Source organism: Odocoileus virginianus, chromosome 13 (genome assembly GCF_023699985.2).
Source record: "Odocoileus virginianus isolate 20LAN1187 ecotype Illinois chromosome 13, Ovbor_1.2, whole genome shotgun sequence".
Classification (NCBI taxonomy): domain Eukaryota; kingdom Metazoa; phylum Chordata; class Mammalia; order Artiodactyla; family Cervidae; genus Odocoileus; species Odocoileus virginianus.
Window position 1 is genome coordinate 43446200 of NC_069686.1, and position 27710 is coordinate 43473909.

The 27710-nt window shown below is 39.2% G+C and overlaps 1 protein-coding gene across 4 annotated transcripts in view; it reads left to right on the plus strand.

Moving 5' to 3' along the window:
- GTDC1 (glycosyltransferase like domain containing 1) overlaps positions 1 to 27710 on the plus strand; it is a 571706-nt gene that overhangs the window by 512485 nt on the left and 31511 nt on the right. For 3 of the 4 annotated variants that reach the window (XR_011490993.1, XR_011490995.1, XR_011490996.1), the window contains exon 11: positions 4289 to 7893. The gene's annotated coding sequence lies outside the window, so the exon portion shown is untranslated. The remainder of the gene's footprint in view (positions 1 to 4288; positions 7894 to 27710) is intronic. The other variant, XR_011490994.1, reaches the window with a different exon arrangement.

The window sequence follows — 27710 nt, forward strand, 5'->3', positions numbered from 1 at the left end:
CTCCCATATCTCAGTGCAATGAAAGTTTTTCTCTAGTTCATGGCATAGTCTGACCCAGCTTGAGTGACTCTTCTGGGCAACTAGTCTCCAAGCAGGGAACTAGGGACTCAGGGATTTGAACTCCTATAATCTACCATCACCTAGTATTTCACTTCAAGATGGGTAAGAGTGTGTGTGTGTGTGTGTGTGTGTGTGTGTTTATGTGTGTGTGTGTGTGTGTGTGTGAGAGAGAGAGAGAGAGAGAGAGAGAGAGATCAAGTAGGATGCTTTATGGCCTGGCTAGAAGAACAGTATAAAATTCTGCCTACATCCCATTGGCCATAACCCAATCATGTGTTCCCCCTTAGACGCAAGAGGGGCTGAGAATCAGAGTCTTCCTGAAAAATCTGGTCAACAACAGCATGGTATCTTGAAACAGATTCTAACAGTATCTTCTTTCACTTGTTAGATTGCTGAAGAATGTAGGATGTCTGTTAGTAGATCTGATGGCCAAATTTTGATCAAATGTCTACACACTCCATTTCCTGTGCCAGTGATCAATCCTTGGTCAGCAGTATTTGCAAAACAAAGACAAACAAATAAGAAGAAGCACCAGTCTTGTCAGGAACGTGGTTGCTTGTCCTGCAATTGAGGAGCAATGCTTTTCAATTCACCCACCTTTAGAGTTTGCTTTTGGTGTCCTGGGATCATTCCAACTTGGATAATTGCATTCTGTTGACCTAAATTCCCTTGTAGTTTCCTTCGGATGAGCTAGCCTTCATTTTCCCCTCTACACTTCGCAGCATAGTGTTACTGGCAGTCAGTGATCAGTGATTGCTCCATTCCACAAAGAAGCTGGTTACATTTCACCACCAGGAAAGTGATCCCTGGGTAAATATACAGAATCCACAGGTTTCTTTTGTCCCTTAAGTGTAAAAAACATACATTTAATGGATTAGTAAAATTACTGACTTGGTACTCTAGGTGTTGGAAAAAATTTGTAACCTTCTTTTGTGTTATAAATTTAACTCTAGAAAATAAAAAAAGAAATTATATTCCCAAGGATAGGTAGTATGTCTTGATTCAGAAAATAACAATACATTTTCTGTTGTTAAATATGAGATATTATAATATCTTGAATAATATCTATGCTATCTAAACTATGGTAATCCTTAGAAATATGGTTGCCTGTATCCAAAATTATATACTCTTTCTCTCAGATTTCAATGAGTAGCATCAACATTTCGAGAACTACTCTTTCTTTTTTTCTCTCTCAGGATTATTCATTTTACTAAGCAGTCTACATCATCTCTAGCTAAATGTTGATGCATGTTAAAATAGTAAGTGAAAGTCACTTAGTCATGTCCAACTCTTTGCGAACCCATAGAATAGTCCATGGAGTTCACCAGGCCAGAATACTGGCGTGGATGGCCGTTCCCTTCTCCAGGGGATCCTCTCAACCCAGGGATTGAACCCAGGTCTCCCGCATTGCAGGCAGATTCTTTATCAGCTGAGCCAGCAGGGAAGCCCTTAAAATAGTAAGGGACAGTATGAATTTTCATCCAGAAATGAAGTATTACTTGGTGGTAGGTTATTCTGTTAAAAACTGAAAGTCAAGTTTGCTATTATAAGGTCTTTTAACAAAGTATGGGAAAAATGTACTGTTCATTGGGGTGATGAAAACAGGAAAAAATATGACTGTTGAGCAATTATTAAGGGTGAGCTTGAAACTTATAGACATCTTTTATTTTTGTCTAAAACAATATTTTTAAAAAATACAGGTTTATTTCTGATTTACAAATTTCAAAGCTCCCATAGCCAAAGGAGGGAGATTTTCTAACAGTGGGGGGTTATCCTATTAAAATTCATCATGATTCTCTTTACAAAAAGAAGTAAACAAGAATCAATTTTCTTTAGTAAAGAAGTTGGCTGAGATGCAAGTTGATCCAGCACAGATTTGATAGATTCATACAAAACGTCTACAAAATAATTCAGAATCAGAATCTACCATTTATAGGGACTTCTTTCCCTTTTCTTTTTCTTGAGCAGAGGGAGAGGGAGAGAGGAAATCTGTGTTAGGGAAGAAAAGGAAAGCCCCCTAGCACACACAAAAGGATTTTATAGCTTTTAATTCTGCTAAGCCACTGATACATGGAAGATGTGCAGTACTGTAATTATCTGGCTAGATAGATGTAATTGTATCTATCAAACTAAATAGAACACTGTCAGATGACAGCCAAGATTGGATTGTCTTTAAGGGTCAGACAGAATCCTAGAGTGACCTCACCCCTCCTTCCTCACCAGGCCTGTTTCCCGAGCCTTTGATGGGGACCCATTTTGCTAACCATCTGAAAGCGTATACAGTAACACAGTCTTTTGCTCTATGCCAACAGCCTCCCTAGAGAGCACACTCAGTTTCCTTGTGCCTGGGGGATTAAGCCTGCCCAGGCCTCCCTTGTATTTGAAATGTATGATATTGATATCAGTGCTTAGGGAGAATCAGGCCTCTGCAATGAACAGATCACGCCTGGCTCCATGAAGTCTATGTTGCATGGAGAGCTGCATAGACTGGGTGGAGAGGAGCCAAGTCAGCTTTAGCTCTGGAAAGCAAGTATTAGGTAATTAATTAAAGAGTTTGTTTCCTGGCCTGGTCCTTACTATTCAGGACATTTTCATGGGCTAGATAAATAGTGGTTTTACATTTGATATATCAGCAGATCATTGCCATCTTGAAGGTGCAAGCTGGCCTATCCGTGTCAGTGCTTCTCTGAGATGCTGTCTTTAAAACCGGCAGCCACCCTCCTCCCCCTTGCTCATTTATAAGCAGTTGGAATCTATTTTCATGGAGTTTCTCCAATCAGGATCATGTCCAAACCATTTGGGGTTTTTTTGAGCCTTCCATACTATATTTACTGTGTTTAGTGAAAAGCTGGATTCTCCTCGTGCTAAGTAGCAAACCCATGATGGTTGAAATATTCCACCAGTCCTGCTGCATTTATGGGAAAGAGACAAAACACACAGAAAGATGTGCGGTTATTAAGTGAGCTACTTCGTTTCCCAGTTCTTTCTTCATTTCCCAGGGGTGCATTTTCGGTCATCCTTTGGTGCCTTGCTGCCACTGAGTCTTCGGTTCCCACTGTTGGTGGTTCTTGCTTCTGATGGGAACAAAGCTCTACTAGAGGCAGAGTTGCCTCATGTCTTAGAGCATGAAAATGCCTGATACTTCTGCATGTGCTGTGTGTTAAGCTTCACCAGGTTAACGCCCCTCTGCCTGGGCTTTTGGAAAAGAGTCCCAAATTGTCACATGGAAAGGGACATTTCAGTGCTGATTTTTATTTCCATGAGATTAAAAGTGAAACATGTAACCACAAAGCTGGTTTATGTCATCCCCCTGTCAGAGCCAGCAGTCATGCCAAAAACTAGATATTTGATAGGTTTGTGAGAGAAACAGATGCAGAAAGATGCCATTCCCACAATTTAGACTCCTTCTTATCTTTAAGCTAGAGAGAACATTCCAGATGAAGAAAATCTATTTTATGGGCTTTAAAAAGTAACAAAGAAAATGTACAAACAAAAAAATACTAATTTAAAACTGATGTCATGCTTGGGGACCTATAAACAGCAAATCGGTATTCCTAATTTAAAAAAAGTCATCCAAGACCTGCTTGCTCGATGTTTACATTTATGCTGCATTTATACCTCAGCCATGGTGTTATAATTGAGAGAAAATATCTACAAGATATATTCACATATAGTAAATAGTATGTGGATACAGCAAGAAAAAAATATAGCAAGAAAAAAAAATAGAGAAGCATAAACCTCTAAAAGGCTAAAACATCCAGAAAGTATTCTCTCAGCTTTTTTGGGGGAAGCATTTTGCGTCCCATTCTTTTTATTTAATTCTGCCAGCTGTCTGCTAAACAAATCTAGCCAGGTGGGGCTTACAACCCATGACTAAAAAACCACTAGTGCAGCTGTCCAGCTTGCCCGAAGGAAGAATTCAGACAAATGGCAGGAACGAAAAGATTGTTTTGTTTTCAAGAAAGTAGCTACTGTACCTTCCTTGGATTCAGTTTTTTTTTTTTCTCTGTTTGCCTAAGTTAATCCGTTACTTTTTAAGGTTTTATATCAAATAGAAAAATAGTTTCACCTTTAAAAATCTTTAGTGTATTTTTGTTATAACAAGTTTATTATGATTTTCCCTTAAGTAAAAGCTGTCTTTTATATTGCAACCTGGTACTGAGTTGTCATCGTTTTTTTTGGTGTAGAGTTACTGTTTGCTAAATTTTTTCTTCTCTCTCTCTCTTAGGTGAGAAGAAGTTATTAGTGAACTATGACTGAAATTGATTTCTAAATACAGCAGAATTAAATGTGGAGCTATTTAAAGGTGAAGGTTGGCTTGGCTTACTCTTGAGCAGAGGAACAGAACAGGCTTCTTTGCACTGCATCATCGGTGGACCTCAACTGTGAATTTCTAGTCAGCAAATGGGCACTTCATTTGGTGCATCTGAGCAGAGGACAAGGGCTGTGCTAAAAACGATCATGTCACCATCTGATCTATAACTCCATTGAAGACAGATCCACGGGTAAACCACTCAGTTACTTTCCCCACTTCTTTGACATTTGTCAGTTCAGTGAATCTCAACATTTTCCTCCATCCTGCCTAAAATTATTAATATCTCATGAAAAAGCCTGATAGAGTTTATAGCCAGTTTCGGTCTTTGGTCCCAGCACCTGCTCCCGAGATGTGATGCTTATGCTCAGGATTAGGACACAGCGCTGACTGTAGCCATACTTTTGTAACCCTCCACAGGGAAGTTCTTGGAATGCCAGGGTCCTGATGCCCTTCACAGAACTCAGCGATCTTTGACATGCAAAGTGAAATGCTTACCACGTCCTCCAGCCAGCTGTGATTTGTGTATTGGTTTAAAAGAGTGAGACTGAAAGGGACAGTAGGACTTTGCTTAGCAAGGGCGCGTATTCTACAAGCTGGTGAGGGTGTTTGGCTAAGTCTCAGAGCAGATTTGGCAAAGAGGTAGAACCAGGAGATTGACATATTCAGTTACCTTGTTCTGCCATTTATAGCGACACAAGGAAACAATGCCTGTAGTCTGAGCTGCACAGACCGAAATGGTATTCAGAGTAAGCAGCCCAAGCCAGATGACTTTGTATAATAAGACACGGCTTGATATTGGCCTGGGTGCTCACAAACTAAAGAGAAAGGAGACCATTTTTTTAATGAAGAAATTGAAGTGCTGATGCAGAACTAACCCTCAGTTTGCCATTAATTAATGAAGGAGTAATGGGGGATTTTTGTCAAAACTTGCATAGGTGAATAACAATAATGTGTCACAAAAGAGTAATCATATTACTTAGCCCTCAGAGGATTTACACATGCCTTGAAATGTTAGAAGTGAATACACTGTGTAGAAACGTATGAACACACCAGATCAAAAGAAGGAAAGCACCCCTTCCTTTTTGCCCTCCTTCCCAACCCTGAAGCCTGGTCGGGGGGCCCCTGGTCTAACAGCATCCACCTTGATCCTAAATTTCTGCTTCCTTCCAACATCTGGACTTAACTACTTTTGGACAGTGTGAGCAACCAACAGATTGCCACTAAAGAAACTTCATAGTTAAGCAGGAACAAACCCCAGGGAAAAAATTCACAAATATTATAAAGGCAGCATCATTTGCCCTTAGTGTACTACACTGATAAGAGACAACAAATATCCATTTAAGAAAGAACACTCCAAACGCTAGTCATGTAAGAAGGGGTGCTTTGTGGAAAAAAAATTAGAAAGGAAATCTCATAACATTTCCTCCTTTTTCCTTTCTTCCTTTCTGTATGCACATGCATATGAATCTGTTTATATTTAAATTCTCTTTAAATACATCTTTCAATGTGGGCAAGGATTGCTTTATAATAGAATGCAGACAAGCAAATCCATAATACTTACAATTTCTATATTTTCTCCATTTCAAGACTGACGAATGCAGATCCAAAAGAATAAATAATTTATACTTGTGGGAAAAGAAAAAGTATATGTGTTAGGCAAAGATCTTAGAAATCTTAATTTCTAACCATGTGGTGAGTACAAACTAATATGAGATGGAAAAGTTTTCTCTAATGTTTTCTCCATTAACAAAAACATTTAAAGTGGAACCAAAGATTTTCAGTATAAAGTAAGTTTCTAATTAATAGGATGATTTTCTCTTCCAGACATTCAGATATGGCGTGTCTTTTTGTAAATAGTAGTTTCATGAAGCAAATGCCCCCGTAATACAGTTAATCTGAAACATGGCTGTTAAGTCTGTCGTTTTATGTCTGCATGGTAAAAGGATATCAAATATCTTCTTTAATTTTATGTCTTCTTCTGCAGCCTCCTAGGCTGTCCTAAGACCTGTATCGTAGCCTTCATGTAAATGGGTTCCCTTTTTCTGGTTCTGCATCATTATCTCAGCCTTCTGCCGACTTCCAATCTCTAGGATCATGAACAGGATTTGAATATTTAACCTTGAAACTTCTCTAAGAAAAAATAAACACTGAATCTCTATAGTGTTTTAAAAATAATTTCCTCATAAATAGTGGCATGTTTTTAAAATTATTCAATCAAAACATACAACCAATCTGCCCTATTAATAGCAGATAAATGTAAAAGTCCAAATTCTATGATTCAATAGAAGAGACATACAAGACAGAGGCTCTTATAAGACTTCCATGCCATGCCCTTATTATGGCATCTTTTTGATTGTAGTCTGGCAGACCAAAAGTGTATTTCTTTATCATGCAGGTAGAAGTGAGAATTTGAGGCTCATTTAACAGTGTGAATTTTCCGAAGGTATCACAATTTCACAAACACCTGAGCTTTCTGACATTTTGCTGATCCACTCTGAAACTTCACTGCATTTAAGCAACTGAAGTCAATTTCCCTAACTTCTATATTTTCTCCAATTCTCTCTACTCTTTCTCCCTTCCTCCCCTGCTTCTTTTCTTGTTCAGTTTTTGCTTCCCTGCATTCTGTCTTATTTTCTCTTCTCTTCCTTTATTTCTCTTTTTTTCTTTTCTTATACTGTCCCTGCCCTTGTTGAATTTTTAAAACTGGCCTTCAGGTCAAGACTTTTCTGAAGACGTCCAGTTCTAGAAAGTTTTCACATATTCATTAAAATGTGGAAAAATAAAGCTTCAACAAAGCTGCCTATCAAAGAGCAGTCACGTTACAGAAATCATATCTCATGATTTCATTTTCTATTGAACGCTCCCATCTCTCAATAATTAAAAGAACTCCTCCAAGGCTACACAGTCATGCTATTTGCGTTTAAGCAACCAACCTGATGTATAGATTCGACTTCACACAGCAATTACGTATCAAGTCAGAATGGAGAGACAGACCTTCCCAAGTGTTCTCCGGTTGTACTGTTTACAAGGCAATCCTGTAGTTCTGGTTTCGTGCTCTGCTTGGATCCTGTTCCAGTTATACTTAGATCTTTCTTTTGGTAAAAATGAAATTTAATGAGAAGGAAAGTGTGCTTTCAGTTTGCAGAAGGATTTCTAGTTAAACTTAGGGTATGTAAAACCACATTCACCCCAAAATAAACAAAGTATTCATTCACAGAAAGAACAAAATGTTCCCACCTGAATCATAATGGAAGGAATTCTTTCTAAATATTTTTGAGTGTATCAAACTTAAAAAAATTTTTTTTTCTGAAGCCAACGGGTTTCCTACCTTTCGTGGAAGTCCACCTTAAGGTCGGTTACAACTCTGGTGCACTGGCTGATCATTTGCAAATCCCACCGCAACAAACTAAAAGGGCGGGCTCCTGAGACATCTGTGGACCAGAGGACCTGGCAGGGACCTCTAAGCTTTCCATGGGACTGACTACTAACAGCCTGGCTGCAGGAACAGTCGACCTGAGGTACTGCTTCCACATATCAACATCTTGTCAGTGGTGGGCTGAAAGACACGGCGACTGCCGGAAAGGGAAGTACCTGCTGTCAGGGGAGCTAAGCAGCTACCCTGCCCTCTTCCACAGTCAAATCTTTCATACAGAAGAGAGAAAGGAAGCCAAGTAGGAGAAAATGAGAGTAATAAGGCAAATTAAGTGCTTAAATTATGGCACCGGTTGGCTTTGGGTATTGGTATTTAGCTACATAATGAATTTCTAAAAATTCAGATCACATATGATTATGTATGAATAACTTTAGAAGAATTCAATCTAGCTGGGTCAGTGGTTTTAAGTGCACTGTTGTGGCATGCACATTTGTGATTCTTTGGGAACTGGTTCACAAGTAATTTGTGATTAATAATTGTCATCAATGGATTTACTTAAAAATAAATTCAGATGGAGGAATTAAAGTTATTCCTGTAAGAATTCCATCCTCACTCACTGATATTCCCATCTGCATTCTTGAGTGAATAAGGAGAAAGTGGAGGTATACTAACATCCCAGGGATCACATAAATCCTTAAAGGTCTGTGTAATGGTGTCCCACTTGTGAATATCATTCACCGAGTGTTTTTTAGGGGGAACAAAAGTGAAACACTGAGATCCGTTGCATTAGGATTTCAGTTATGACTATATTTTCTTTGTTCATATTTATAATCATAAGATAATAAAGAAAAAAGTAGACTCTTGTTAATCAGCTAATAATAGTGATAGATGAAGCCTCAAAAAGATTGTTAGTTGCTTTCTCTATGGGCTGGGTGACAACTAAATGTGCTCAGAATAGTCAGCAATGATCGTTTCAGTTCAGACTGAGTATGAAGTGCTGGAAAGTGCTATGGTGATGAAGTAGAATTTATAACTGAACCTAAAATATGAAATCTGTGCATGGGCTCCTAATAAGCAGTTGCTGTATTAAAGATGTCCTATTAAAAGCTTTATTTTATTAAACTCAATATTGCTCTAGAGATAAGTAAGCCTTATTTCCCTCATTTTTTGCTGAGATTTAAAGCATTTGAATTTAACTGGCCATATAAAGCACCTATAGAAATCGTGAGCTGATATTATTTTAAATATTTATTGAGTTATTTGTTTTATGCCTGTCTTATTTTCTAGAACGTAAACCCCATGAAGACCATGATTTGATGTTTACATTTTTATCTATAGTACCCACAACAGGATAATCCCTGACACAAAGTGGACAGTCAATAATGTGTTGAATAATGTGTTCCTGCTTTTTCCCAGGAAAAGTCAGCATCACATTCTCATAGTCTTGGAATAGTGAAAGTGAAAGTTGTTCAGTCACATCCGACTCTTTGTGACCCCATGGACTAGACAGCCCATGGAATTCTCCAGGCCAAAATACTGGTGTGAGTAGTCTTTCTCTTCTCCAGTGGATCTTCCCAACCCAGGGATCAAACCCAGGTCTCCTGCAATGCAGGCAGATTCTTTACCAGTTGAGCCCCAATAGTATTTTCCGTATCTTATCTTTTACACAGCTGTTCGAGAGAGGTTGACCAATGTAGAAAAATCTGATACCATTTTCATTAGCCAACATGATCTCTCTGGTTTCTTGAATTATTTGGCAAAGAGAAAGCACAGGTTGAACAGTTTAGAAAAGATAAAGGATTCTTCTTTTGCATTTTGAAGGCTGGGGCTTTTACACATGGTTTCAAAGTTGATTGAGCATGTAAAGCTCAATGAAGACCAATCCTGCAAAAGCAGAGGAACCCTATCTGTGAGTACACCACGTGTGAACACACCACACCATAACCACGTGGAAATAATAGACCACATCGGCACCAAAGACTGCTATTTAATGAGAGTAGTGCCATTGTTCTTGCAAGTCTAATTTGGTCAACATCTAACAGTGCTGACTCATCAGAACTGAAAATCCAATAATAAATCACCACTGTGATTTAGCACTAATGCTGGAATTCACATCACGAACGATGTGACAGCATCAGCTGAAACTCAAACAGGTCGCTGAAAGGTGCATTTCATCAGCAAGCAATTTAATTCGTATCAAAGGAATTTTACTCCAAGTGAGTGGCAACTGGTTACTTTTGAGAGCAGTTAACTGTTGGGGAAATGAGTTGTTTTAGTTTCCCATAAAAAGGTAATAATCTATAATCCTGGATGTTTTAAAAGTCTTTTCCTCAAACTCCACAGAAAACAATATGAAATAACAACCCAATATCTTTGTATCTTAATCACGTTCGGTAACGAAGCCCTTTAGATAATTGGCACTGCTTCTGTAGTAGGCCAAACTTTCTTTCAAGTTACAAATACTCACAAAAGGTTTACATTATAAGGGGCTGCTGTGGAGATGTGCAGATTTAGTTTGTAAGTACAAAGTGAACATGCAAATTGCCTTATCTTGTGGGATTCACAAACGACCATCATTCAGATTGATTTAATACTTGGCTTTTTATCTTTAAAAGTGTTAATTAGAAAATAGGGACAGTTCTCTGAACACTTAAGAGTAATAAATAGATCAAAACAGCATCCATGCTTCTGTGATGGAACTTCTGAAGGCATTGTAAAGGGATTAATACAATTGTCAAAAAAGACCACAGTATACATATTTAATAGTGTTACCAAGCTACAATTGCATTTTCAGGACTTCATTGTTAAGTTTTTCAAAATTCACTATCACAAAAGACTAAGATTTTGGACAAGGTTGTTCGAAGTTTTGAAGCTACTATTTTATTTTAATTTTTCCACCTTGGACCTCCAAATGCACTCTTCTGAAGAAGATGCTAAGCCCACAAGATCAAAAGTTATTCAAAGAAAAATGGGCTGTAGAGTTGCACAAAGTGAAATATCAAGAGAGAAAAATCATGATTCGTCCATTTTCCTTTGGATGAAACACATAAAATGCTTTTGCTGAGAGTTTGTTTCTATTTTGCAATTTCTCTATAATCTGACAGTTCAATGCATGTGCTGAGAAGTCAATCTTGGCTCTGCCACCCCCTGGCTCAGTGACTTCAGGCAAGTGGCGTTACATCTCTGTGCTTTGGTTCATCTGTAAAATGTGCAAAATCGGAGTCCCTTTCTCCTATGGTCTTCTAGTGGAGATGATATAAAATAGCATTGAGTGGTGCCTGGCACTTGAGTAAGTACTCTGTAAGTTATGATAATTGAGGTATTTGCTAATGAATCTAAATGGTGATTTATCACCAGCCTTATTTACATGGCTATCCTATCACCAGCACTAAAAATACTTGTGAATGCCTCTTCAAATTTATGAAGAAGGCACAGTACAGGGTAGGGGCCCTTGGTCTCTGTATCTCCAGGGAACTTAACTCTCCCCCCTCTTCAAGAGAGGGACTCGGGGGTCAAGCCATCCACTGAACCACTTCCTTTCTAATGCCTCTATTGGAGTTTCATTACTGCGTATGTGTGTACTCAGTCGCTTCAGTCATATCCGACTCTTTGCCACCCCATGGACTGTAGCCTACCAGGCTCCTCTGTCCAAGGGATTCTCCAGGCAAGAGTACTGGAGCAGGTTGCCATGCCCTCCTCCAGGAGATCTTCCTGACCCAGGAATCAAACCCAAGTTTTTATGTCTCCTGCAAATTGGCAGGAGGGTTTTTTTTTTTTTTTTTTTTTACCACAAGCACCACCTGGGAAGCCTGTTTTATTACTACTTTATCTTAAGTCAATATTTTGATTTAACTAATAATACATTACAGGTTGTAAAATATTTAAAAAGTATAAAACATCCTACAATAAAATTATCCAGAAAAACAGATTTTTTAAAAAAAATTCTATTATTCCAGAAATTTTCTTTGCATCTTCTTTCTCTCTTTTCATGCATTCAGTTCTTTAAGCTTTTCTCTATGACCCCTTTCAATTTTTCACCCTTTGTGTTTCCTTTTTCCTGACCACATCTTCCAAGCTTGGGCTATACATGATCTCTTTTGAACTGGAGACTCACACCTACACAGGCCTCCAGCCCCTCGAATTGTGAACGTCCCCTTAGTCTCCAGTCAAATGGCCCCTCCCTTTTCCTTCTCTGCCTGTTGGTCAGTCACACATCTGGCTGCCTTCCCAAAACAGTTTAACTTCTTCCTCTGCGTCCACCAATCATGAATCTTTTTCATTCATTGCCTTACCTACTCTCCCTTGAAGATGACTGACAGATAGTACAAGGGAAAGTTATAAGCTCTCATGGTTGGAGGTCACATGAGTTTCCATTATTCACCCTCACCTGAGTCCGTCCTTTCATTTATTTCAACTGCATTGAGCATGTTTGAACACACTTCAAGGCCTGGCAATATAATAGTACTATATATACTTTATCTTATTGAGTTCTTTCACTAATCCCTTACTTTCTTAGACTAATCACAAGGGAACCATTACCCGCATTTGGCAGATGAGGAAATACGTTTAGAGAGATTAAGAAGTTGGTCCAAGGTCCCATCACCTAGAAAGTGGCTGACCCAGAAATTAGAACCGGCCTGATTTGCCAAGGTTTTAGCCACTGTGCTGGGGGTCTCTCCTGGCCTTGCTGTATCCTGGCCCTTCCTCTGATGAATAACATTCTAGCCCAGTATCCCCTGGGATGCCCCCACCACAAACAAACAGAACTATTTGGGAATCAGTATTATAAAGACCATTCTAGTAAGACCTCTCCACAATGGACAATACGATTGAGTCTGACTGATGAAGATTTCCTATAGGAGAAGGAAGTTGTACTAGCTATCTGCTAGGAATAACTTTCTAAAATTTAATAACTTTTAAAATTTTAAGATTCTAAAAGGAGAAAAAAGAGCACTCTTGTGAAGTCATTGGAATAAATTTACATTAGAAAAAGATACACAGTAGGTCTGACTTTGCCTGTCCAGGGCTAGACAAAATCAGGGCATGGACTAAGGTAGTGGTCCTAGCAATGGAGAGACTATTTCCTCCAAAAATACTTGTGAACTGTGAGAGAAATAGCAACAGAATGCATATTTGGGTAAGCTGTCAAAAATGATCCTTTGTTTGGGAGGTTAAGAGTATCATCCATGGTCACTATGAAAGAACATAGGCCACCAAAGACCTCTGGACTGGGATGACTGGGTAAGACTACCATTCACCTGGGAAGGTAGTGAAGAGAAGGTCACTGGTATGGGCTGTGTGACTGTGGGAGAAAGTCATGTTCATGTTGAGGATTGTGGGAACCCTCTTTGATTCCCTGAAGACTGGTTGTGAGCCCAGCAGACACAGCCTCCTACCCAGCACAATGACTTTAAGTTCACCTGACGGACTAGATGTTTGCAATCCCTACTCTTACCACATCTCTGCTGCTTTTCTCCCCATCTGCATTCTATTTTCTTTGCATAGTGCTCTGGCTAAACTTGTGGGTGCCAAGCTTTCTCAACTGTCTGTCTGTCTCCTGGCCCTCCATTTGTCTTCAGGTTGTCAATTGCAATTTTGATCACAGTTGAGTTTTATTTCGCACAGCTGTCCTCTCAGTGCTATGAACTGGTCTTCAGTGATTCTCTTCTCCACCCACCCCAACTCCCTCTTTATTTTTCAGTCTAACATCTTAGCTGCTACATTCTCTCACCACCTGTTTTGTCTCCAATCAAAGTTGTTTTATTCCAGACAGACATGGACAGCCTGGTTGCAACTTTGCTAGTATCAATGGAAAGAAAAAAATTACCTGTGATCTTCTCATAAGTCATAGAAAAAGTATAAAAAGCATAGGCAAGTGTAATTTATCACCCTGAGCAAGTGGGCATGTAATTACTTGCAAGGCTGCTTTTAGTTTAAAGCATCATTTTCTATTTTGATCCTTAAACATTTTCCCTGTGTAGAAGTTTTGGAGAATTTAGCCCATTTGTAAGTGCTTGGTGCTGGTGTTACTTCTGCAAAATCACGTGCACATCATTTCGGTGATGTTGTAAGTATCTCCAATTTAGCCAGAGGGGTCTGCTTGAGCTTCTATTCCAATTCTTCTTGGCTAGCATATTGGCACTGAAGTTGTCGCTTTTGCTCAGTAAACCATAGTGCAGAATGAAGTGTACTAACAGTCTTTATGCAACTTAAACACCCAAATAACTTTTGCACAATTAGATATTAATTCTCTTTGGTGCTATCACTATTGCTGGCATACACTATGGTCATCACATAATGTCCATTTTTGCCTTCATTGAAGGGTTTCCCTTGTGGCTCAGCTGGTAAAGAATCCGCCTGCAATGTGGGAGACCTGGGTTCAATCCCTGGGTTGGGAAGATCCCCTGGAGAAGGTAAAGGCTACCCACTCCAGTATTCTGGCCTGGGGAATTCCATGGACTGTATAGTCTATGGGGTCACAAAAGTCAGACATGACTGAGCAACTTTCACTTAAGGAAAACACTAAATAAATTTAATTTTTTAATATTTTTATATTTAATTTGTCTGGATTTCAGAACTTGTCCTCTTTCCATCTGCAATGCCTTTATCCTTTCATTAGCCTGAAAGAATTTCTTCTTTAAAAGTTTGGGTAGTTCTGGGATTGAACACTGGAAGCTATAGAGAGTGATTTTTCTCATCAAGGCATTTTGATTTCATTGAAACCTTTATTTGAAGTAGGGCAGGCTCTTACTTGAGAGGGTTTCTCAGCTTAGCTATTCCGGGCATGATCCAACATGGTCACTGATCCTCACCCCACTCATTATCCTTCAGGTCTAATAACCACCACACTTTGAATGCACTTCCTTGAAAAAATATAGGGGAAAGAAATTGATTGGCTCTTCTTGGCTAATGGTTTCCGTTACTGGTTGTATCAGTAAATATTCTTATGCGCAAAATAGCCTAAGGCTATTTCCCATGCAGGGACTATGATCAGGACAATTTCAGCTAAAATTGGGCATGACAAACTAACTAACCAACATATTCTGCATAGGGGGGTCAGATTTTAGTTATCTGAATCAAGGCATGGTAGTATTGTTCTGCTTCTTCCAAGAGTCACTCCTTTTGGTTCTGGAGATAATCTTATATCAAATAGATATAAATAATGAAGCTGCTTTGACACAAATGAATTCAAGAGACCTCCAGTGCTGTTCAGTTTCTCTGTCCCAGCTTTTTCTACCTTTAGAATTTCTCTTTCTCCCAGTTTATATGGAGGATGGACTGAATTAACCACTAACTAGATTTAGCATATGTGCGTATGTTTAGTCGCTAAGTCAGGTTCAACTCTTTTGCAAGCCCATGAACTGTTGCCTGCCAGGCTCCTTTGTCCGAGGGATTTCTTAGGTAAGAACGCTGAAGTGGGTTGCCATTTCCTCCTCCAGGTGGTCTTTCCAAGCCAGGGATCAAGCCTGAGCTTCTTGTGTTGGCAGGTGGGTTCTTTGCCGCCGAGCCTCCAGGGAAGCCTCAAGTGCGCATGCCAGCCCTTGAAGAGCTGCATCTTGTTTCTAAGCTTCCTGTGTGACTCCCTCAATTTCTGCGCTCAGGAAATTGATTAAGTAGCAAGAGATCAGCTCCTGCTGGGCTCTTGGTGCCTTTGGAATAAAAGTGAATGAAGATGGTGAGAATGTCAACTGAGTTGTCAAACATGCACTCTTCTTAAATAAGCAAATTTATGAAGCACTTACTGCATGACTTCCTGAGTGGTCCAGTGGTTAAGAATCTGCCTGCTATGCAGGGAACACAGGTTTGATCCCTGGTCCCAGAAAATTCCACATGCCGAGGGCCAACCAAGACCATGCACCACAACTCCCAAGCCTGTGCTCTAGAGCCCCTGCTCCACAAAGAGAAGCCACTGCAATGAGAAGCCCAAGCACCACGACCAAGAGCAGCCCCGCTCACCACAGCTGAAGAAAGCACGTGCCCAGCAATGCAGACCCAGTGCAGCCAAAAAGAAATCAATTTGAAAAAATAATTAAAAGCACCGAGTACGTGTAAGATTGTGTTCTAGACAATCTGGTAGCAGGGAATTCAGTATGATTCCTGCTGTTACAGGTGACCTAGAGCACAGTGGATCCAGAACACAGGAATTATCCTCCAGAATGGTTGGTCAGTTGGCAACTTCCCTGTGGCTCAGACTGTAAAGGGTTTGCCTGCAAGGCAGGAGACCTGGATTCGATCCCTGGGTCAGGAAGATCCCCTGGAGAAGGGAATGGCTACCCTTTCCAGTATTTTTGCCTGGAGAATTCCATAAACAGAGGAGCCTGATGGGCTACAAGTCCAGGGGGTCGCAAAGACACAACTGAGCAACTCACACTCACTCACTCCCTTGGGAAAGATTCATTGCCGTGAAGATCTGGGTCACTGTTCTGCAGGCTTGGATCTTACTGAAGGTAGCAGAGCAGGCCAACACCTTTCAAATGACACAGTGCCCTGTTCATAGCTGCTTTGGAACAGACGTCCGGAGATGGCTGTGGGCTTCTGGCAAACTACGAGCATCTGCCTTCTATATTGGAGCTATGTTGCTTCACATGCCCCTCTTGGGCAAATGCATGTTAATTGAAAACAGTGACACAATTGGGACTCAGTATCCTAAGAGTTGGAGATGTACTTCCTCAAGATATATGTAAAATAAAGTAGATCAATTTTAAGTTCTTCAAGACACAGACATTTCTATATTGTTTGCATTTTATTTTCTGAATTTCTTCATTTAAAATCCTGAACAAAATTACCTTTGTTATATAATCATACGATTATAGTCTTTTCTTGAAGGCATGCTAAGTTCATTTCTATCCTGGAAAAAAAGAACTGTAGAAATCTGGATTCTTTCTTTGCCTCTTATTATAGGATACAGGAGCCTAGTAAAATGCTAATAATATTTTAGTAGGAGAATATGGCACCTTTTATGGCTTAACTACATTTAGGTGAAGTCATTGCTCCACATGACAACATGAGTTAAGATGAAATACACTCATTAAAAAACAAATTCCATCATGTCATGGGTAGCTTGTGATCTCTAGCTTTGGAGTGTTAAACCTTGCAGATCATGCCAGGGCCTACGTGAAGTCTGTTATTAATAATAAGAATAAATTCCACCCCACTCCTTAGGTGGCACACTCACATCACCAGTCAACAGCTCCACACACTCTTTAGTAACAGAGGAAGGGAGGACCAGCACGTTCTAATGATTTGAATAATTGTTTGGAAACTTGATAATGTGTTAACATTCATTTGCTGAAAAGTGGGCCAATGATGGTAAGTGATTTCATCGTAAGATGTGTGTGTGCCTATTGATACATATCTGTGGTTGGTGAGCCCCTTGGTTAGAAGGCTGTGTCAATGAAGCTCAGACCCAGGGTTTTTTCCCATGTGGCTTGTCAACTTCTCTCTTTCAAGGGTCACTTTTTCATCTTTGACTCCAGACTGCTGTTACACATGTGTTTACTATTGGCCAGTAAGGAGATGAGATTCGAGATCATGCATTGCTTAAATCTATTACCTTCCAGGAGAAAGCAACGGCAACCCGCTCCAGATCTTGCCTGGAAAGTCCCATGGCCAGAGGAGCCTGGTAGGCTGCAGTCCATGGGGTCGCTGTGAGTTGGACACGACTGAGCATCTTCCCTTTCACTCTCCAGGAGAAACCAGCTTGTAGCACACAGTTCATGTGGGTGGCTCTGTAGCATCACCTCATGGGCCACGTCTCTGGGCTGTACAAATGGATGGGTCTAGATACAAAGACAGATACACCAGAGACAGCTATTAATCATATCGTCGATGGACATTCATCTGGAGGAAGACCATGATGAAACAGGGAGTTGTTTGCATCAAAGACTAGTCTAAAGACAGCTGTAGATTTATTATTTTAAAATCTCTGGATGAGGGGATTGGATTAGATAAACTTTAAAGTCCTTCCAGTTCTAAGTCCTTCCAGCTCCCTGCAGTCTCCAAGTGCATTGATTAACATGCATAATGTAAAACAATGTAGTTTTGTAAAGCAAAATTGGCAGGAAGAGAATATTCTCTCAAGAAAAACTACTTTCTGAGAGTCTTCCCTTCAAGCTACCAAAAAAAGGTGATCAAGTAGAGCTCAAAAATAATTTCTGGGCTTACACTGAAAATTCTTTTATCTGGAACAGATTATTTCATTCCACAATTAGAAATGAGATCCAAAATGCAAATATTACTGGGAGAGATAGCACATTGCCTCATATTCACACTATGGTGTTAACAACTGCTATAAGAGCCATTTTACAGAATAAGTTTGAGAGGGAGAAGCATACCTTATTCAAATATATGAAGATGATTTTACAAATCATATCCTATTTTATTCCAGTCCTAATTCTGCCAACCCTTCTGGGTATGTAACAGTTTTAAAGACTTGAAGTGCTTCAAAATTTGAAGAGGGGGAAAAAGTGGAAACAGCTTAAATGAGAATGTAACTCTTAGATTTTCACCAAATACACTTTTATAGTTTTCCAGTTTGTTTCTTGAGAAAGGATGAAAATTTTTGGAATTAAATGTACAATAAAATACCAAATATATACCAGTTCTTTAAAGATTTGTAGCTCGATTTTCCTGAACTATCTTAGCTTGGATCAAGTCTCTCACATCTGAATTGGTGAGACATGCTATTTACTGTCCTATTGACCAGAAGGAAATCTGTGAAATCAATATTTGAAGATCTATTCCATTTGGAGTTCGATTTAGTCTTGTCACAATGTTATTTGGAGAGTAACAAAACAAAATTAAGTAGGAGAAAAATATATTTGTAAATCAACTAAATTTCATGGCTGCAGAATTTTTGTTTCCTATTGTCCCTGTACATGGAACAAGAGACTCGGGGCTCCACGTGTGGCCCAGGGATGTGTTGGATATATGAGTTCTGTATTCTTGAGGTAAGAGTTCAAAAAGGGGCTTCTCTGGTGGCCCAGTGGCTAAGATTTCATGCCCCCAATACAGGAGGCCCAAGTTTGATCTGTGGTCAGGGAACTAGACCCCAGATACTGCAACTGAAGATTCCATTTGCATGATGTGTGATTTGTCAGTCAGTTGTGTGTGACTCTTGTGACCCCATGGACTGCAGCCCACCAGGCTCCTCTGTTCATGAGGATTCTCCAGGCAAGAATACGGGAGTCGGTTGCATGCTCAGGGGATCTTCCCAACCCAGGGATTGAACTCAGGTCTCCTGCATTGCAGATGGACTTTATCAGCTGAACTCCCAGGGAAGCCCAAAGATTTCACATACTGCAACAAAGATGAAAGATCCCATAACTAAGGCCTGGCACAGTCAAATAAATAAGTAAATATATATATTAAAAAAGCCAAACCAACAGTTCCAAAGAGACACCATTACATTAGGCCCTGGAGGCCCTATCACAGCCACAGAGTGGCTGCTCCAAACTGGTGACAACATGCAGATGCAAGTCTTCCCTGGGCAGCTGGTTGGATACATGAAACTCTGGAAGTCATTTAAATAGGAAATGAAATCAGAGAATAAGTCTAGGTGCTTTGCAAAGAACATTTTCCTCTGCTCTAGCTGAAAAAGATTAGCCATCTGTTTATATTGTCCAAGAGATGTCAGGTCCCTTGAACAGTAATGAGAGCAAACACTTCTTACCTGGCTCCACTGCACCTCCTGTTACTGGTTTATGGGGGCAAGTTGCATCTTTTTTTTAATCTGTGAAGCTGAGACTAGCGAAGGCTAGTGATTGCCCTCTGTGTCCTCCATGCCACCCTCACTTGGCGCCAGTGTTTTGGGTTCCCCATTCCATCCCTCAGCCCTGGTACTAGATGCCTACTGGACCCTCCTCTGGCAAGAACCACAGTTACTCTTGACGCACCTAAGGCCTTTTAGGTTGTAGAATCTCTTCATCGAAAAATTTTTGTTTATCTGTTGAATGTTAGGTGACCAGACCTTTGAAAAATTGGTATTCTTTCTCCCCTCTAACTATAAACTGGAAACTTCACTCACGTGGTATGGTATATTGGAAGACCAGGCTTTCATTCTTCATAACTTCCCCCAATCAAAAGAACCTAATGAATTCAAGTTGCCTGTAACATTTTGTGTGTTTCTGAGTTGAAACTGAATTCCCAAACAATCACGTGAACAATAATGAAATTCAGGCAGAGTCTATTTTCCTGTTGTTAGACAAGAGACTCTTATGGTGAACTCCTGGGTTCTAACATAACGTAACATTTTTAAGATAACATAAAATTTAGCACTTATCAACTGCATTTAGCATGCAAATTGTTTCAAAGACCCTGAAGAAATGCAATGGCTGAACTTAGTTTTATTGGGAATACAACTTATAGATTTATATAACACTTGCATTCTCCCATGTTAAAAACTATACTCTATAGATTAATGGTGTAGATGATACTATAAGACAATGAGTCTCTTATAATTACACTTGAGAATCTAGGTACAATAAGCAGAACATAATTATTCCAGTTGGAATTTGGCCAGAAGCTGGGGATTAAAAACCCTTAGTGTTATGAAAAGTTTCATGGGATATTTAATGACTAGACATAGCCAGAAGCTTAGATTTATGACATCCAAAAATAGTACCCCTAGCAGGATTAGTCCACTCAGGTCATGCTGGGGCACAGTTTGGGCAATAGTCAAAAAACCACATTTATTGAATCATAAACATAATTTCTAGCAGCTCTGGGTTGGAAATTTGTATTCAAGCACTACTTATCAACTTTTAGCGGCTTCCTTGGGTGTAGCATCCCACTGGCACTCGATAAATGCACCGTAATACAGAAAACGTCAGGTAGGCTTGAATGATAATGATGGCAGTTAGTGTAGGAGGACAACGACCGAAGCTGACTCTACAAGCTGTGGATTGAGATGGCTCCAGATGTGATGTGATTTCAAAGGCCGTGGAAAGACACAAAATGCCACAGTTAGTTTGGATTGCTGGTGCATGCCATTTCACAAATATGATTTTATTTTTTTAAATTAACACTCAACCCCTATTTTGAAGCAAATATACATGAAAAAGTTAATACATGGGCCTGCATTATTGTTTAAATCATAGTATAACATGAGCTTTTCCTACTCTAAGGAGTCTTGCTAGAACCAAAGTAGAGGATTTTTAAGAATAAAGATATTGGATGAGTGAACCACTATGGGAGGGAAAGTTTGCAGAAAAGAGAATATAGGGTCAAGAAAGATAAATTCTTCCAGCCTCATTGTTATGGGCTGGACTGTGTTCCATCTCCCCACACTGCTACCCTCACATTTGTATGTGGAAGCTGTAATCCCCATTATTTCAGAATAAGACTGAACTTGAAGATAGAGTCTTTAAAGAGGAAACTAAACCAATCTACCTGGCATCCTTTAAAGGGGGGAAACTGGAAACACAGAGAGACCAAGGGTGTGCCTGAGCAGATAAAGGACAGTGTGAGGATATGGCAAGAAGGGGACAATCTGCAAGCTAAGGAGAGAGGCCCCTGATAAAACCAATCCTGCAGTCAACTTCACCTTGGACTTCCTAGCTCCCAGAGTTGTGAGAAAATAAAGTTTGGTTGTTTAAACCACCCTCTGTGGTATTTCGTGATGGTAACTGCAGCAATATAAAGTACTCATTCCTTTTCGGTAGAAAGACATCAAGACAGCTAGTTAAATCTCTTTGCTTCTTTGAGGCTGAGGCTTTCACTGGAAGTGGCTCTTCTCTTTCTTGGATCCTTCTAGCTCTAGGGAAAACCCTGCGGATCAGGTCTATCACCTGAGGTTGATTTTGCAAGGCATGGTTTAAATTCAAGAACTTATCTGGACATTCATAATATGCTGGAATGAAGAGAGGTGCAGAGCACAAGTTCAGCTGGGAAAGGCTAGTGCTGGGTCTGACCAAGCTGTTACCAGGATGGAGTCAGAGCAGTCACTGTTTGCTGGTAGGCATGGAGGGTTGGCCAACCTTCCACATTAAAAAAGAGATGCCTGTATTTTTGCTATTAAAAACCATGGGCAATTCTCCAGAATGGTCCTCTGTTGGGCATTTCTGATGTATTAAATGAATTTTGGTAAGAGGATTTCAAAATAGACTTTGGGGGCTATAATAACCTTGCCATCAGCAAGCAATGAAGGGCCTCCAGCATTAATATTATTTAATGTAAATGCAAAGTAACTGCAATTACAGCAATTCAGAGTATTCATGTTTAAAACCAGGATTAATTGTTAATAATAAAACTGTAGTCTTTTAAAAATGCAACATTGATGTTCTCCTTGTAGAACCTGGGAGTCTGGAGGGCAAGGATAATTTATACTTGCCAAATCACTGAGAGAAAATTCCAACTATGTGGAAATGTAAATATTCAGTATTAGAAAGGATAATTGGGGATAGGCTAAATATTTACCCAGCTCCCTTCTTTTTAAATCACAAATAAGATTTCTCTTGTTGGCTCAAGCTTTCCTGATAGAAGACAGGCTAAAAAAAGAAGAGAGTGTCTTTCTTTTCTTAACCAAAATCTATCTTACAAAACATGAAATCTAGCCCCCTTTCATTATTGACTTTGAAATTTATTTCACAATTATTTCATTTTACTAAGATACTGCAAATGAAATTTAGTATGTGTTGCATCAAAAATATCAAAGATATAATGTTGAATATGAACACAAAAACATAATTTTAGCAGCAAATTAACTGATAGTTAAGTAGAATGTAAACAAATTATTTAGAGAATATCTGCAGAAGGTTACAAGTATGCAGACATTCAAATGTTCAAGGACCCTGAATTGTCACCATTTTAAGAGAACCGTCCAGCAGATGCACAAATAAACAACTATACTGTGGGAGAATTGTCATAAACAGAGCTTCATGTAAAGCTTTTCCTTTGGTAGCTATTTTCTTTCCTCTTTATTCTTCCCTTGATTATTTTCTCATGAGGATAGTTTCAAAGGAAATATGATTTCTGAGAAGGATTTTCTAAATAAAAAGATTTGATCTGTCATAGTCCAGGCAGGAAAACAAAAAATATTCTAAGTATTTCAAAGACAGGCAATTTGATACAGTGAGTTGGTTACATAGATGATGGAAGTGTTAGCGAGGAGCTGGTAAGGTGATCTAGAAATTAGAAATAGTAGGAAGTTACTACTACCCCAAGATTGAAAGGACAAGGATAAGGCATTTCTTTCAGAGTTCAGAGATGAGGACCATAGCTGGGGAACTAGAAGCCAGGTGGGGACTCTCCTATTGGAGCTGTGAGCGTGGAGGGAGGAGGGATTGCTCCAATACAGTAGAATCACAGAGAAGGTAGGACATTGCCAAGGGTGGAAATAAGAGCAGGAAAAAAAATACTCTGACTCCTCCAGGATTCTGACAGTGTCTCCCCTTGGCCAAATCTACCGAAATTCAGTTGGTGGAGCAGACCAGGAAACACAGTTCCCAGAAATACACAGCAGAGCAGGGGAAGGGTAGAGTATGGACCAAGAGCAAGTTTGCAAATGATTTGCACACACAAAATGAAATTACTTTTGCAAGTTTCTCTTTGCTAAGTTTCATGTGGTTCCCTCAAGCCATGGGACCATACAATGAAAATCACTTTGGAACCCTATGACAATCATAGATTTTTTTTTTCCTTATGAGATTTAATGAAATAAGTAAAGTTCTTCTGGGCCTCAGAATTGTTAACTCACTGAACCACTAATATGGTAGTTGAGATGTGGGAAAAAGAGGCCCAAAAAACCAAAATGATAACCTGTGACTGATATTTGAGTTTCAGACCAGACACTGAATATCATTCTTCAGAATATCAGCTCTCAACTTGTTACATGACATTTCAACTTTAGCAATTTTCCACTAATGAACTCCTTTATTTCTGCCTGTCTCATTAGGACACTCCATGCTTTCCAGAAATGCAAGTGAAGTTTAATAGAGATAAAGCCATTCCACAGGCACTGCTATGATCAAGAAGCTACAATCAATCTTGTTTTCTTCAAGCATGTCATAAAAAGACCCTTTTCCTTCTGATTAGCATTCTTGAACACAGTACAAGCTGATGACTTGCTTGAAGTCATTCACTGTGGGGATACAGCACCTACTGCACGTGATAAAACGACATAAGGCATATGAACTACTCATTACAATCTAATTAGTTCGGGCTTTTCATTTCATTTTATGTCCTGAATTGAACCTGATTCAATATGATTCTGAGCTGGAGTTCATCATATCTTCTCCCTGGCTGTGCAAGTTCATGGTGTTTGCTTGCTAGATTCCATGGTTAGAGAAATGGTTCTTCTTTTTTTTATGTTAGAAAGAAGACCATTAGTATAAAATGACTGAAACCTTTGCTATTAAATAATCTTCTGTAAGAGATTTCCATTTGACCCAGCAGTCACAGTTGTTTAAGAATTTCAAGAAGCTTTGACCATTTTAATAAGCTGACTTAAGTAATTCATGGGTTCAATTCCTTGTAATTCGGTGGAACAATAGTCTTAGCCCTTGGGTTGCACTCCAAAGAATGACTAAACAAAAAAGAAAAACTTGGGTTAGTTTTTCTAACAAACTTGATGATAAAGGAGGCTTCTTGAGAGCAAGATTTTGAGAGCTTTCCATTTTGGGGTTGTTTCTAAATCCAACATTCTTCTGTGTCTCAAACTAGTAAACAGACTATATAGGTAGACTAACTACATATTTATTTATCTGATTTTAATATTTTATGAGTCATAAGAAAAGGATAACTGGAATTTTTGTGGAAGATATATACTCTGTCCTCTCTGTCCTTTCTTTACTTTTGGCATGAGGGAGATTCAGATATCTGCTTTTTTTGATTTCTTAATAGGACAGTCATAGTATCTATCAGATTTGGTAATTCATTTTTAATTTGAAAAATCATTTAATATGGGTAATGTTAATATAAAATACTCATAAGCATATTTTATTGCAATTCAAATGAGATTTAAAAATGTGTTGTATCATGCAGAAAGCAAATGTTGTATTTTCTGCTCATCCTATAAAATACCTTAGGGCTTTGCCAAAACATAGCCCTTTGGTTTCATGCCATGTGACTGACCTGTAGATGAGGTCTTCTGGAAGCTGATTAACAAAATCATTTTGGATAAAGTAGATTTCCTCCACATTTCTAAGTTCAACCTGCAAATAATAATGGAAAGAAATAGTCATACATACCCCAGAATTTGCTAATACGACACAGTTAGATGATAGATGTACAACGCTTAGAATCGTGTCTTTCGCAAAATACGCGTTCACCCTGTTGGCTGCTTTCCCACCTCCCTGTTTTGGAGCAATATAATTTAATCAAATTCCTACCCTAAACAACATCATGCAACTCCATGTGATTTTGTTGACATAATTCCTAAATCACCAACGCTCTGCCCAAAAATACTTCTTTTATGATTAAGAGGTTTACTTTAATTCAATTAAAAAATTTTATTGGAGTATAAAAACAGATAACTAATGAGAAACTGCTGCAAGCAGAGGGAACTCCACTCAATACTCTGCGGTGAACTCAATGGAAAGAAATCCAAAAAGAGGGGCTACATGTATACATATTCACTGATTCACTTTACTGTACCGCAGAAACTAACATAGCATTGTAAAGCAGCCCTAATTTAACTCAATTTTTATTTCATAACTGGTGACCATCATTTATGTTACCAGTGAATTGAGGTTTACTGTTGATTGGGTATTTTGAGTGTATTGCATATAAGTCATTTTTTCATATAGGTCCATAAAAATGGTAGCATTTTAATAATGTTTCCTTATCCTCTTGGAAAAGAAACTGAACTAGGTGAATATCTGTTTTGTTTATTTAAGTTTTGTATCTAACTGGTAGTTCTTTATTTCTGCAATAATTTGTTGAAAGCTTGCGGTTAGATAGAACATAACCTTTAATTCAGCTATTGTTAGCACTTTTGTATGCCAGAGAGAGGTTCTGAAATTTTCAGTAGGCCGTGGACTCTTAACAGGGACTCTTAATTGTTCCCTTAGCACGCCAGAGCCATCGTGACATCTGAGTTATACACATTTCTTATGTATAACCTTCAGCGCAACATTGAAGTCAGGCATAAGGCATTTGTCCCACACTTTGCACAAGAAGAGGAAGTGAGGTTTTTGTTTTTTTTTTACTTACATTGTCAAGGATTCTTAAGGGATTGGTCTTGGTTAATTAGCAATTAGTAAAATGAGTATCAAGCTCCTGATAAAATATTGTTAGGGAAATTGGGAAACAGAAGGTTACCCAAGCCACTAACCCAATCTTTGGGGAAGAGGAGGAGGTAGGAAGAGAGGGAATCAAGGAGCTGGGGGTACCCAGCGCATGTCTGCCGCCCCTGTCCTCCAGCATATTATCCCAGTCATTCTCCTTCTACCCCAAAGCACAGTTCTAAGGCTCCTGAGACTGGAATAAACTCAGAAGTTACGACTTGATTAAAGACTACTGAGATGCTCATATTGGAAATATAAAATGATATTATGAAAATAGATGTGCCCTTCTTTGCTTACAAAGGCAGCATGATTAACTTGCCATCATCTGCGTTTGAGCTGATGGCAGGTTTGGGCTGAACTGTCTCCACTGATGGAAGGTGTGCGTTTGCCATGCGTGTGTTAAACCGCTTCAGTCGTGTCCAACTCTTTGCGACCCCATGGACTGTAGCCTGCCAGGTTCCTCTGTTCGTGGGATTCTCCAAGTAAGAATACTTGAGTGGATTGCCATTTCCTCCTCCAGGGGATCTTCCCGACCCAGGCATCGAACCTGCGTCCTTTATGTCTCCTGCACTGTAGGCGGGTTCTCTACACTAGCGCCGCCTGAGAGGGGTGCTGTCTGCGCAGCGAAACAGATCTGAGCCACCCGGCAGACATGGTCTCATAGCTGGTGACCCGGGAAACCGGAGTGGGGTGAGCACGATGAACATCCCGTGTTAATTGACGTGGGTCTTCATCCATTTGCTAAGGGATATGTGGTAATGTTCTTCACGCTTCCATACAGCTGAAAAACAAAGTGAAATAAAAATGTTTATAGAACATTGGCCGGTTCCAATGAATGAACTGTGGTTTGAGGACATAGAGGAGCGTTTATCTCGGACATTATAATGTTTTTACTTCTGGACTCTGTTAAACGAGAAGGTCCCTTTCCAAATTCCTTTGCTTGCATTTTCTTCCAAGAGACTCAATTTGGGGAAAACATTGAGAAATGAGGTAAATTAGGAAACACATTATAGATTACCAGTTGATAAGTGGAATAAGCATTTTTTTTCAGTTGTTTTATCTATTTTTGGCCACACTTCGATTAAATTTGTTAGATATAACCATATGTATAATTAGAATGGTATGCTGAATTAAATGAGCTTCAAATGGTGATATTTTCATATCAAATTCTTCATCATCATCTTAATTCTAATTAAGTGGCAGGTGGAAAAACATGGATTTTTCAAGGGAGACCAGTGTGGCTTTGCATCTTGACTCTCCCACTTAATGGATTTAGTCATCGGATCTTATAACCTTCATGGGCCTCAATTTTCCTTCTCTATAAAATGGGAATAATGCTATTTATATCTGACAGTTGTTGTGCGTAGAAAAATAAAATAATGCACATAAAATATGTGGCAAATAACACATTCTCAATGTTATCCTCTTTCCTTTTCCTTTCTGTGCCTCATTTCTTCTTACACAACTGTGCTTACAGTTTTCCATGCACAGATTCTCCTTGGCATCTTCACCAGTAGGGAATATTTTGAGAGGGTGGCAGAGATCTAAAAATTCATTGTTAAAAATTTTCACCCTAACCATGCCTTTCCATACTCAGGAGGCTCTAGTTTTCAACTTAAGATGATCCTAAATTCTGTGAGATTTGTTGAAATTGTGTTTCTATCTTGGTGGCTATAGCTGCCCCATGATGAGTTTCAAGTGGTAGGGACATCAAATGAAAATGAGTTTAGGAATCTAC